Source organism: Bufo gargarizans, chromosome 6 (assembly GCF_014858855.1).
Source record: "Bufo gargarizans isolate SCDJY-AF-19 chromosome 6, ASM1485885v1, whole genome shotgun sequence".
NCBI lineage: Eukaryota > Metazoa > Chordata > Amphibia > Anura > Bufonidae > Bufo > Bufo gargarizans.
The window spans coordinates 20,006,839-20,019,989 of record NC_058085.1 but is presented as its reverse complement, the minus strand read 5'-3'; the positions used below and the strand labels follow the sequence as shown (position 1 = coordinate 20,019,989).

The 13,151-nt window shown below is 41.0% G+C and overlaps 1 pseudogene; it reads right to left on the bottom strand.

The window, feature by feature from the left end:
- The window catches only part of LOC122940390, a 1,294,760-nt pseudogene that overhangs the window by 590,905 nt on the left and 690,704 nt on the right, over positions 1-13,151 (bottom strand).

The following is a 13,151-nucleotide window of genomic DNA, read 5'->3' as shown; positions in this document are numbered from 1 at the left end:
GCCACTACAGGTCGCTGCCAGCAGCCACTCCCCAACCAGCACACAGGCGGAACACTAAAGGAATGCTGCCAGCAGACGACCAGAGATAGGAACATAGAGAGGGACAAGGGGGCACCAACACGGACGCGGTTAACAAGGTGGTGGGGAAAAAGCCACCAACCGTGCCGTTAACGGTAAACCCCTTAACGCTCTCCCTCCGGAAAATGCGCATGTATGCCGAAACGGCTGGCAAAACATGCTGCACCCTTTTTCGAAGGCACCGCGGCTGCGGAGCTGGTATTTGTTATTATGTCAAGGCGGGGAGTGGGGAAAACCTTCCACCGTGCAAAGGCAGAGATTGCAATGCCAGATAGGAAGGAACAGGAAGCTGGTCACCACCTAACGCAACCCTGAACTCACCTTGGACTCCTACCACATGAGCAGCCTCAGAAGGTAAGGGGATTCATGCTCACCAACCTTTGACCCTACTATCCCTACAAAGCCCTAGGCCTAATGACAGGGCAGAGACCACCCATTCATCCAACACCACGGATGAATGGTGTCTCAAACGGCCCCGTGGCAAGCAGGATAGAAGGCCGTTGGCTAAAGAGTATGGCAGGTAAGTTACACAGTAACATAATTATGCAATCCTCACTTACCTGCAGTAGCCATGATGGAAGGTGGCTCCAAGCTGGAAAAGCCCACAGGCGAGTCTTCGCTTAAAACCCTCCGGGAAAGCCTGCCCCTTCCAGAGCCTCATACAACAATCAAACCTCCAAGCAAAACCCGCACCATAACTATATACACAAGGTGGGGGGAGGAATGACAGAAACACACAGGAGGGGACAACAGACAAAGCAAGAAATACAAAATAACAAATAAGGATAGCTCACACAGACAGTATCATTCAGCCCAGGAGCAGAGCTCCACACTTAGCTGACAAACAAACCAAACTGACACTCAGGCTCCACCACACCAACATATAGAAGGCCTGAGGTCCCACCCACCACACCTACCAAGCACACCTAAACCCTGTGCACACCAACGCAGGGAAAGGAAACATCCTAAAAGGGAAATCGCACACACATGCATAAAAACAAGTTGCCACCGGCAACCAAACATGCGCTGCGAAAATGTCGCAGCAAACACCCAGGCCCTGACACCATCTTAACTAATCCCATTTTCTCCCTGGCAGCCATCTTAACTGAGGTAACTTCACTCCCTGCCCAGCGGCCATCTTAGTTAATGGTATTTTTCCTGATACGGCTACAAGCATGAAACAATACACATAGATCTAAGTCGCACCACATAGAGTACTCAACTCAGTGAAGGATACACATTTACCTATAATTAGTTATTACTTGTAGTATTGTTTAATTAGATGAAATGCCTTAACTTCTATGTTTTTTCCTTTGCTAGGATTAAGTCTGCACTTTGAGGCAACTTCATCTCGATGCATCACAGGACCCTCGGGTGAAGATATTAGGTTAAGTCCTGAATTTGATACAAAGTCAAGTGAAGTACTGGGCCCTGAGGGTCCTGCCCATCTGCTAAAATAACAAAAGGAGGGGATTGTGATGGAAATGGTCTGAACTGTGGTAAACTTTCTGTTTTTCTGAAGAATGCTAACCTTGAGATAAGAATCTGCAGATGCTTAACTACTAAAATGCCATTAGTATGGTCTGGGAGTATTGCCTTATATTAGGTCATCAATATCAGATCGGCGGGGGTCAGACACCCGGTACCCCCGCCCATCAGCTGTTTGAAGAGGAGGCACATGTCCCCTCTTCAAACAGCTGATCGACGGGGGGGCGGGTGTAAGACCTATCCTGAGGATAGATCATCAATATTAAAAGCCCTGAGAACCCCTTTAAGATGCACTTATATGATTTATCATGCAATATTCTATTCAAGTGATTGATACATAAGGGTTGTCTGGATTCTATTTGCTTTTTGGAGAATGAACTTACTCATCATTCAGTGCTGTAAATTGCTTTTCCTTCTTCTTCTATGACTGGCGGCTTTACTTTGCATCTACTGTTGTATTTTATATTGTACTATTTTTTAAAAAGTAGAAAAAACGAAAATGGTCAACAAGATATGATTTCCATCTGAACATTTTCCCACATTTTGATTTCTGAATGTGAATATGGCTTTTCTTCTGTGGTGGTCAGCAAGGGTTGACTTTAGAGTAAACAATTTCCCAAATTCTGAAAGGTTTTCTTTATTTGATGTCTAATAGGATCTGAATTCTGGATAAAACATTTCCCAAATTCAGAACATAAAAATGGCTTCTCCCCCGAGCGAGTATTGTGACGTCTAAGAACATCTGATTTCCTACATTCCAACCACTAATAGTTTTGCTCATCCAAGTAATTCTGACATGGTTATAGTCAAATATTGTACTGTATACTGAAACAAATTGCTTAACTTTATTAAAAATTATATATACAGTACAGACCAAAAGTTTGGACACACCTTCTCATTCAAAAAGTTTTCTTTATTTTCATGACTATGAAAATTGTAGATTCACACTGAAGGCATCAAAACTATGAATTAACACATGTGGAATTATATACATAACAAAAAAGTGTGAAACAACTGAAAATATGTCATATTCTAGGTTCTTCAAAGTAGCCACCTTTTGCTTTGATTACTGCTTTGCACACTCTTGGCATTCTCTTGATGAGCTTCAAGAGGTAGTCACCTGAAATGGTCTTCCAACAGTCTTGAAGGAGTTCACAGAGATGCTTAGCACTTGTTGGCCTTTTTGCCTTCACTCTGCGGTCCAGCTCACCCCAAACCATCTCGATTGGGTTCAGGTCCAGTGACTGTGGAGGCCAGGTCATCTGGCGCAGCACCCCATCACTCTCCTTCATGGTCAAATAGCCCTTACACAGCCTGGAGGTGTGTTTGGGCTCATTGTCCTGTTGAAAAATAAATGATGGTCCAACTAAACGCAAACCGGATGGAATAGCATGCCGCTGCAAGATGCTGTGGTAGCCATGCTGGTTCAGTATGCCTTCAATTTTGAATAAATACCCAAGTGTCACCAGCAAAGCACCATCACCCCTCCTCCTCCATGCTTCACGGTGGGAACCAGGCATGTAGAGTCCATCCGTTCACCTTTTCTGCGTCGCACAAAGACATGGTGGTTGGAACCAAAGATCTCAAATTTGGGCTCATCAGACCAAAGCACAGATTTCCACTGGTCTAATGTCCATTCCTTGTGTTCTTTACCCCCAAACAAGTCTCTTCTGCTTGTTGCCTGTCCTTAGCAGTGGTTTCCTAGCAGATATATGGTTTCCACACAGTCTCCTCTTAACAGTTGTTCTAGAGATGTGTCTGCTGCTAGAACTCTGTGTGGCATTGACCTGGTCTCTAATCTGAACTGCTGTTAACCTGCGATTTCTGAGGCTGGTGACTCAGATGAACTTATCCTCCGCAGCAGAGGTGACTCTTGGTCTTCCATTCCTGGGGCGGTCCGCATGTGAGCCATTTTTTTTGTAGCGTTTGATGGTTTTTGTGACTGCACTTGGGGACACTTTCAAAGTTTTCCCAATTTTTCGGACTGACTGACCTTTATTTCCTAAAGTAATGATGGCCACTCGTTTTTCTTTACTTATAATTTGTATTATGGCAAGAAAAAAGCAGCTAACAGTCTATTCAGTAGGACTATCAGCTGTGTATCCACCTGACTTCTTCACAACGCAACTGATGGTCCCAACCCCATTTCTAAGGAGAGAAATCCCACTTATTAAACCTGACAGGGCAAACCTGTGAACTAAAAACCATTTCAGGTGACTACCTCTTGAAGCTCGTCAAGAGAATGCCAAGAGGGTGCAAAGCAATAATCAAAGCAAAAGGTGGCTACTTTGAAAAACCTAGAATATGACATTTTCAGCTGTTTCAAATTTTTTTGTTATGTATATAATTCCAGATGTGTTAATTCATAGTTTTGATGCCTTCAGTGTGAATCTACAATTTTCATAGTCATGAAAATAAAGAAAACTTTGAATGAGAAGGTGTGTCCAAACTTTTTTCTGTACTGTATATATAAAAAATGTACCGCATGACTGTACGTCATGATCACGCGGCACGGTTTCGAAGACTTGTTACGCCCTCCCTGGGAGTACGTAAGGTCAGCTTGGCACAGCCCCTGCCAAACGGGCACAGGGAGTGAGAGAGGGTGGCCCACGCTACCTCCAGCATGGCACAACACTTGCTCACAACCCTGACAGGCTAAGAGAGCCCTTTCACTGGCCCAGTGAGACAGAGCCCCGCTAGCCCAGTAGACTGCCACCAGTTCCTCGTTGGATATAAGCCTGGTCCATTAACATTGTTATATTGGTTCAGAAACCAACCCAGGTAGCATGTAATGTAATACTGTGACAAGGACGTGTGGATTCGTGGATCGAGACAACAGAACAGCACAAGAATAAATTATATATTTAATTGCCTTAAAGGGGTTGTCTCACTTCAGCAAATTACATTTATCATGTAGAGAAAGCTAATACAAAGCATTTACTAATATATTGTTATTGTCCATATTGCTTCCTTTGGTGGCTAGACTCATTCTTCCATCACATTATATATGTCTTGTTTCCATGGTTACGACCACCCTACAATCCAGCATTGGTTGCCATGCTTGCACACTAAAGAAAAAAACACTGGCTTTTCTGGTGGCCAGGACCATAGGAACCGACATAGGCCGACAGTATTTCCTATAGTGTGCAAACATGGCCACCAATTCTGGATTGAATGGTGGTCGTAACCATGGAAATGAGAAATATATAATGTAATGGAAAAATTAGTCTAGCCAGCAAAGGAAGCAATATGGATGATAATAATAATACTACTTTAGTAAGTGCCTTGTATTAACTTTCTCTACATGATAAATGCCATTTCTGAAGTGAGACAACCCCTTTAAGGGCGCACTAGACATAACACTATATACACAAATTATATACAATGGTCAGCTATATACAGGTGATGATACAGTGAGAGTTAACAGATAAAAGTCAGTTACCAGATAAATATGTGGGCCACTAAAGTTATAATCTTGTAGAATTCTTGGATGATATAATCCTTAGCTGTAGTGACATGGGAGGCAGTGAGGACAGAGAGTTTCTAGGTCTCTCCAAACATGACACCTCGTGACCTCCCTTCAGAGAAAGACAATCACCTCTGTCCTGCACGGGCACTTAAACTTTAGGAGGTCACCCTCCCCCATCCCTGGGACGATCACACTTGCACGCCTTTTTGGCTTGGCAGCCAGAGATCCAAAAACCCATTATGGATCCTAGCTCCTCACTGGAAGGAGTTCTCCGTATCTCCCCTTCCCTATGTCCCACAGGCAAAAGTCTGTCTTGGTCTCTGGGTCTCAAAGACATGAAGGGTGTATTTATGAGATGTACAGGGAGTGCAGAATTATTAGGCAAGTTGTATTTTTGAGGATTCATTTTATTATTGAACAACAACAACCATGTTCTCAATGAACCCAAAAAACTCATTAATATCAAAGCTGAATATTTTTGGAAGTAGTTTTTAGTTTGTTTTTAGTTTTAGCTATTTTAGGGGGATATCTGTGTGTGCAGGTGACTATTACTGTGCATAATTATTAGGCAACTTAACAAAAAACAAATATATACCCATTTCAATTATTTATTTTTAGCAGTGAAACCAATATAACATCTCAACATTCACAAATATACATTTCTGACATTCAAAAACAAAACAAAAACAAATCAGTGACCAATATAGCCACCTTTCTTTGCAAGGACACTCAAAAGCCTGCCATCCATGGATTCTGTCAGTGTTTTGATCTGTTCACCATCAACATTGCGTGCAGCAGCAACCACAGCCTCCCAGACACTGTTCAGAGAGGTGGACTGTTTTCCCTCCTTGTAAATCTCACATTTGATGATGGACCACAGGTTCAATAAATAAAGTCATCTGAATCAAAAGGTAGGCAATCGTTATTTCCTGCAGACAGTGAGACAACCAAATAACACACAATACAATGTTGTCAAGCTCTGCTAAGCAGCTGTCTGATTATACTAGGAGTCCAGGCTTTATATAAGGTTACTTATGTAACAAATAAAGAAATAAGCTTCATAATAATAATCTCTATGACTAGGCAGGTTAGTCGATACTTTGCACAGAACATATAACAGGAGGTTTCTATAGAATATGACAGGATGATGAGGCAGGATGTTCTATAAACTGTTGACCCAGATGTTCTCTGCAGTTGTGCTTTATTACCCAAGTCAACAGTTTTTACAAAAATCACTGTTAACCCTTAAAATGATATGAATTTCTAAAACTTTTCCAAATATGGTGTAGTGGATGAATCCGGTTATGTCGGAGTTGCTTCAACTGAAGAGATTGGTCACCACCTCTGTCTAAGGCACAGGATGGATCTGTGGAGTTCTGGTGCCAGAGTTACTGTAGACCAACTGATTGCTGGGGATGCCACCAATATGATACTTATGGCCTATCCTGACAACAGGCCATCGAGAGCACATTACTGGAAAACCCCTTTAATGACATACACATTATAGTCATTTAGAGCATGGGACATCATGTCAAACTCCAGCTGCTTATTCTTTAAATATGCAAATTGACAATAGTTAAAATTGCATCCCCGTTTTGGTCATATTAATATTTTTTTTTGTTTCATGTGAAAAGGCCGACTACGCTGACTGTTTCGGCAGGTGTAGACTATTTTTCCATTTTATTCTCACTTGTATTTTATGATATATTTTAATAGTTTTAAAATATATTTTGGCCGCTGGGACATTTACATTTTTTTTTTCATTTTGCTGATTTTCTTTTTAACTGAGGCATGCAAATGTGGCAAGTGAAGCTTGTGCAGCATAACTGCCCTGCCTAGCAAGATAGAAACCACTATGTGCACAGAACAAGCAATCACCGACAGAATATATTAAGGGGCAGCGTCCAAAACCATCCATGAGAACAGTAAAGGGTCACTACTACCCCCCCCAAATGCCAGAAGCCTGCCTAATAAAACTGGGGAACTAGAATTAGTGATATGTAAGGAGGACTATGACATAGTGAGAATAACTGAAACATGGCTGGATGATAGCTATGACTGGGCAGTTAATGTACAGGGTTACAGTCTGTTTAGAAAGAATCGCCAAAACCGGAGAGGGGGAGGGGTCTGCCTGTATGTAATGTCCTGTCTAAAGCCTACAGTCCGAGAAGATATAAGTGAGGGACATGAACATGTGGAGTCACTGTGGGTAGAAATACATGGAGAAAAAAAAAACTATAATAAAAAATAATAGGAGTTTATTATAAGTCACCTAATATACCAGAGTCCACAGAAAATTTACTACTAAACGAGATAGACGAGGAGGCAAATCATAATGAGGTGGTTATTATGGGGGACTTCAATTACCCAGATATAGAGTGGGAAACTGAAACCAGTACATCTCATAAAGGAAACAGGTTATTGGCAATAACCGAAGACAATTACCTTTCTCAACTGGTTCAGGGCCCGACTAGAGGGCGGACATACTGACAGACCTGACAGAACAATAGATGTGCAGGTTGGGGTACACCTAAATAGTGACCATAAAGTAATAACCTTCCAATTGTCATTCAAAAGACTGTTTCTTCAGGGAGGAACAAAATACCAAACTTCAAAAAAGTTACATTTAGCCAACGAAGAGAGGCCATAGGCCTAACTAACTAGGACAAAGTCCTCACCAATAAAAATACAGCCACAAAATGGGATATTTTTAAAAGCATCCTAAAATCTAATTGTGAAAGGTACATACCTTATGGGAATAAAAGGTTAAGGAACAAGAAAAAAAAAATTGTTCAAAAATTTTAATGTAAAGAAAGCAATAAATGACAAAAAGATAGTATTTAAATCACTAAAACAGGAGGGTCCGCACGAGGGTCCGCACGTAGAAAGGACCGGCACTCGCTCTGGTAGTGATTTTTACGTAATTTTAATGGTCACGTACAAATGGTAAGTGACACGTTTCGGCTACTATGAGCCTTTGTCAAACAGATGTTTGACAAAGGCTCATAGTAGCCGAAACGCGTCACTTACCATTTGTATGTGACCATTAAAATTACTTGAAAATCACTACCAGAGCGAGTTCCGGTCCTTTCTATACAAGTACGTGCGGATCTTCCCTGGACACGCGCACCGCATCACTGAAAGCAGAGTGCCGCCTGTATCTTCTTTGGATCTAAAACAGGAGGGTAGCGCGGAAGCATTAACAAACTACAAGGGAAAAAATTGAATATGTAAAAAGACAAATGAAAGCAGCCAAACTAGAGACAGACAGATTCATTGCCAAAGAGAGTAAAACTAACCCTAAAATTTTCTTCCATTATATAAATAGAAAAAAAGTATAAATCTGAAGGTGTCAGCCGTTTAAAGAGTAATGAGGGGGGAGTTGCAGAGAGCGATGAGGAAAAAGCAAAGCTATTAAATATTTTCTTCTCCACTGTATTCACTGAAGAAAAGAAAATGTCAAATAAAATGCAGAATGTAAAAGTAAATTCCCTATTAAACGTGCCCTGTCTGACCCACGAAGAAGTACAGCGGTGTCTTAAAAAGATTAAAATAGACAAATTGCTGGGACCAGATGGCATACACCACAGTATCATAAGAGAAATAGGTAATGTCATAGCCAGACCCTTATTTCTTATATTTAAGGACTATACTGACAGGGGGTGTTCCACAGGATTGGCACAAAGCAAATGTGGTGCCAATATAAAAAAAAAGGTCCAAAAACAGAGCCCAGATACTATAGGCCGGTAAGTTTAACATTTGTCGTGGGTAAACTGTTTGAAGGTATTCTAAGAGATGCTATCTTGGAGTACCTCAATGAAAACAAGCAAATAATGCCATATCAGCATGGCTTTATGAGGGTTCGGTCATGTCAAACTAATTTAATCAGTTTCTATGAGGAGGTAAGTTCTAGACTCGACAGTGGCGAATCAATGGATGTCGCATATTTGGACTTCTCTAAAGCATTTGACACTGTACCACATAAAAGGTTGGTATATAAAATGAGAATGCTCGGATTGGGAGAAAATGTCTGTATGTGGGTAAGTAACTGGCTCAGTGATAGAAAAGAGAGGGTGGTTATTAATGATACACACTCATGGGGTCACTGTCACTAGTGGGGTAACACAGGGGTCAGTATTGGGCCCTATTCTCTTCAATATATTTATTAATAATCTTGTAGAAGGCTTGCACAGTAAAATATCAATTTGTGCAGATGACACTAAACTGTGTAAAGTAATTAAAATAAAAGAGGACAGTATACTGCTACAAAGGGATCTGGATAGATTGGAGGCTTGGGCAAATAAGTGGCAGATGATGTTTAACACTAACAAATGTAAGGTTATGCACATGGGAAGGAATAATGCAAGTCACCAGTACATACTAAATGGTAAAACACTGACATGGAAAAAGGACCTAGGAATTTTAGTGAACAGCATACTAAGCTATAGAAACCAGTGTCAGGCAGCAGTCCTGCCAAGGGCAATTAGATAATGGGTTGCATCAAAAGTAGCATAGATGCCCGGGATGAGAAAATAGTCCTGCCACTTTACAAGCCACTAGTCAAACCACACATGGAGTAATGTGTACAGTTCTCGGCTCATGTAAACAAAGCAGACATAGCAGAGGTGACGAGGGTTCAGAGGAGGGCAACGAAAGTAATAACTGGAATGGGGCAACTACAGTACCCTGAAAGATTATCAAAATTAGGGTTATTCACTTTAGAAAAAAGACGACTGAGAGCAGATCTAATAACTATGTATAAATATATCAGATCTCTCCCATCATCTATCTATCTATCCCCAGGACTGTGACTGTAACCAGGGGACATCCACTGCGTCTGGAGGAAAGAAGGTTTGTACACAAACATAGAAGAGGAGTCTTTACGGTAAGAGCAGTGAGACTATGGAACTCTCTGCCTGAGCAGGTGGAGATGGTGAGTACAATAAAGGAATTCAAGAGGGGCCTGGACGTATTTCTGGAGCTTAATAATATTACAGGCTACAGGTATTAGGGATCAAGGGAGTTATTCTGATTGGAGTCAGGAACACATTTTTTCCTCCTAAAGTGGGGAAAATTGGCTTCTACCTCAGTTTTTTTTTTTTGCCTTCCTCTGGATCAACTTGCAGGATAACAGGCAGAACTAGATAGCCAGATGTCTTTTTTAAGCCATATAAACTATGTTACATCCTATCGGTCATTCTACTTGACTGCAAATAACTGGCCATTTACAAGTGTGAATGACGCCCCATTTTCCACATGTCTGAACACCAGCTCTTGTGGGAATCCAGCTCTATTTTTTGGACTTTCACATATAGGCCCCTGTATTTGCAATTTTACAGGAATGGAGGGTCCCCATACCGATCACAGTAAATATATATTTTTTTATGTTCTCTCACCATACATTTGTGCTTAGAGGAGATATATGTGTATATATATATATATATATATATATATATATATACACACACACACACACCATAGTTTCACTTTTAACTGGATCTGTCCTTTGATTACCAATAATCATTCAATACAGGAGACTATGTTTGTTTGGGGAGCTCTAAGGCTGGGTTCACACCTGAGCGTTTTACAGCACGTTCCTATGCGCTGTAAAACGCTCAACAAGGAGAAACCAATGCTTCCCTATCGGCATGGTTCTCACCTGGGCGTTTTACAGCGCGTACGATCGCACTGTAAAACGCCCGACGCCCCAAGATGTACATGAGCTTCTTTGGGGCATCTTGTCGCGCGTTCCCGTACATAGACTTTCGGGAACGCGCGACAATGGGCATTCGTTTGTCTCTGTATGCGCGATTGCAAACGCCCGTACAATCTTTCATACAGAGCGCTCCATCGCAAATGCTCAGGTCTGAACCCAGCGTCACAGCGATCCCAATCATCGCTCCCAGCCCTCAGCTAGCTATGGTAACTGAACGCAAGGCGCTGTTTTATCTCCCTATAAAAAGGAGTATCTGAAGGAATGAAGCCAGTTAGTGACCACCATAAAAACACATAAGGGAGGTCACAAACGGGTTAAGCATGAAGATGGCTTCTCTTATATGTGGTTTTTTTTATGTTAGTAAGAGATGATTTATGGTTGAAATACATATCACATTTTGAACATGAAAATGGCTTCTATCCTGTGTGAATTCTTTGATGTTTAACAAGATATGATTTACGGTTAAACCATTTCCCACATTCTGAACATGAAAATGGCTTCTCCCCTGTGTGAATTCTCTGATGTTCTACAAGATGTGATTTATGGTTAAAACATTTCCCACATTCTGAACATGAAAATGGCTTCTCTCCTGTGTGAATTTTCTGATGTTCAACAAGATGTGATCTACGGTTAAAACATTTCCCACATTCTGAACATGAAAATGGCTTCTCTCCTGTGTGAATTCTCTGATGTATAACAACATCTGATTTATTGTAAAAACATTTCCCACATTCTGAACATGAAAATGGCTTCTCTCCTGTGTGAATTCTCTGATGTTTAGCAATAGCCGATTTATGGTTAAAACATTTCCCACATTCTGAACATGAAAATGGCTTCTCTCCTGTGTGAATTTTCTGATGTTCAACAACATGTGATTTACGGTTAAAACATTTCCCACATTCTGAACATGAAAATGGCTTCTCTCCTGTGTGAATTCTCTGATGTACAACAAGATCAGATTTATTGTAAAAACATTTCCCACATTCTGAACATGAAAATGGCTTCTCTCCTGTGTGGATTCTCTGATGTTTAACAAAAGTCGATTTATGGTTAAAACATTTCCCACATTCTGAACATGAAAATGGCTTCTCCCCTGTGTGAATTATCTGATGTACAACAAGATGTGATTTATGGTTAAAACATTTCCCACATTCTAAACAGGAAAATGGCTTTTTCCCTGTGTGAATTTTCTGATGTATAACAAGATGTTTTTTATGGTTAAAACATTGCCCACATTCTGAACAGGAAAATGGCTTCCCTCTTATGTAAGCTGTTTGATGTTTAACACCTTTTCTGTGACTTTTATTCTGTGTTTCAGTCTGTGATGAATCAGAAGATTGGATCTGTTTAAAAGGATCAAATGATGCATTGTTGCCGTGATTGGATGAGGGTATATCTTGGATATTGGCATGCTCTTCAATTGTAACTTGTGTGATACCACAATCCTCTTCTTTAAAATCTAAAGATATCAGAAGTTTCTCTGAGTTCCTGGTACATTCATCTGCCAAAAATAAAACACATTTTATTATTGATAAATAATATACCATAAAATTGCATTGAAATTGTATAACTTTTCTATATAAAAAAATCCACATAAAGAACAAGACATGGCATAAAATTAAAGTCTGAATTGATTAAAACTGTGGTGGCCAAACAGACCACAATCTATTAGTAGACCAAGGACCATAACTAGGCCAGGTTGGCTTCCACTTTGATCAACTTTCATGCAACCCCCACCCAATCAGTCATTTATAAAATAAAACATTTCCTACTGCTGAATGCCCCTTTAGTGCACTAACAGGGTTGCATAGCATTGTATTGATTTATGATGCTGTGTAACCCTTACAGTTCTGGAATGTATTGGATAACACTGGCAGCATCATGACCGTGCTATCCAATATATTCCAGAACTGTAAGGCCCCTTTGACTCAGGCGAGTATTCCGCGCGGATGCGATGCGCGAGCGCACCCGCCCATCAATGCAATCCCGACCCATTAATTTCTATGGGGCTGTTCACATGAGCGGTGATTTTCACGTATCACTTGTGCGTTGCGTGAAAATCGCAGCATGCTCTATATTCTGCGTTTTTCACACAACGCAGGCCCCATAGAAGTGAATGGGGTTGCTTGAAAATCGCAAGCATCCGCAAGCAAGTGCGGATGTGGTGCGATTTTCACGCACGGTTGCTATCGGGAAAATAATAGCATTCTGAATACAGAATACATAGTAAAATAGCGCTGGAGGGGTTAAAAAAATAATAATAATTTAACTTACCTTAATCCACTTCATCACGCAGCCGGCATCTCCTTCTGTCTTCATCGTAGCTGTGTGCAGCAACAGGACCTGTGGTGACGTCACTCCAGTCATCACATGATCTTTTACCATGGTGATGGATCATGT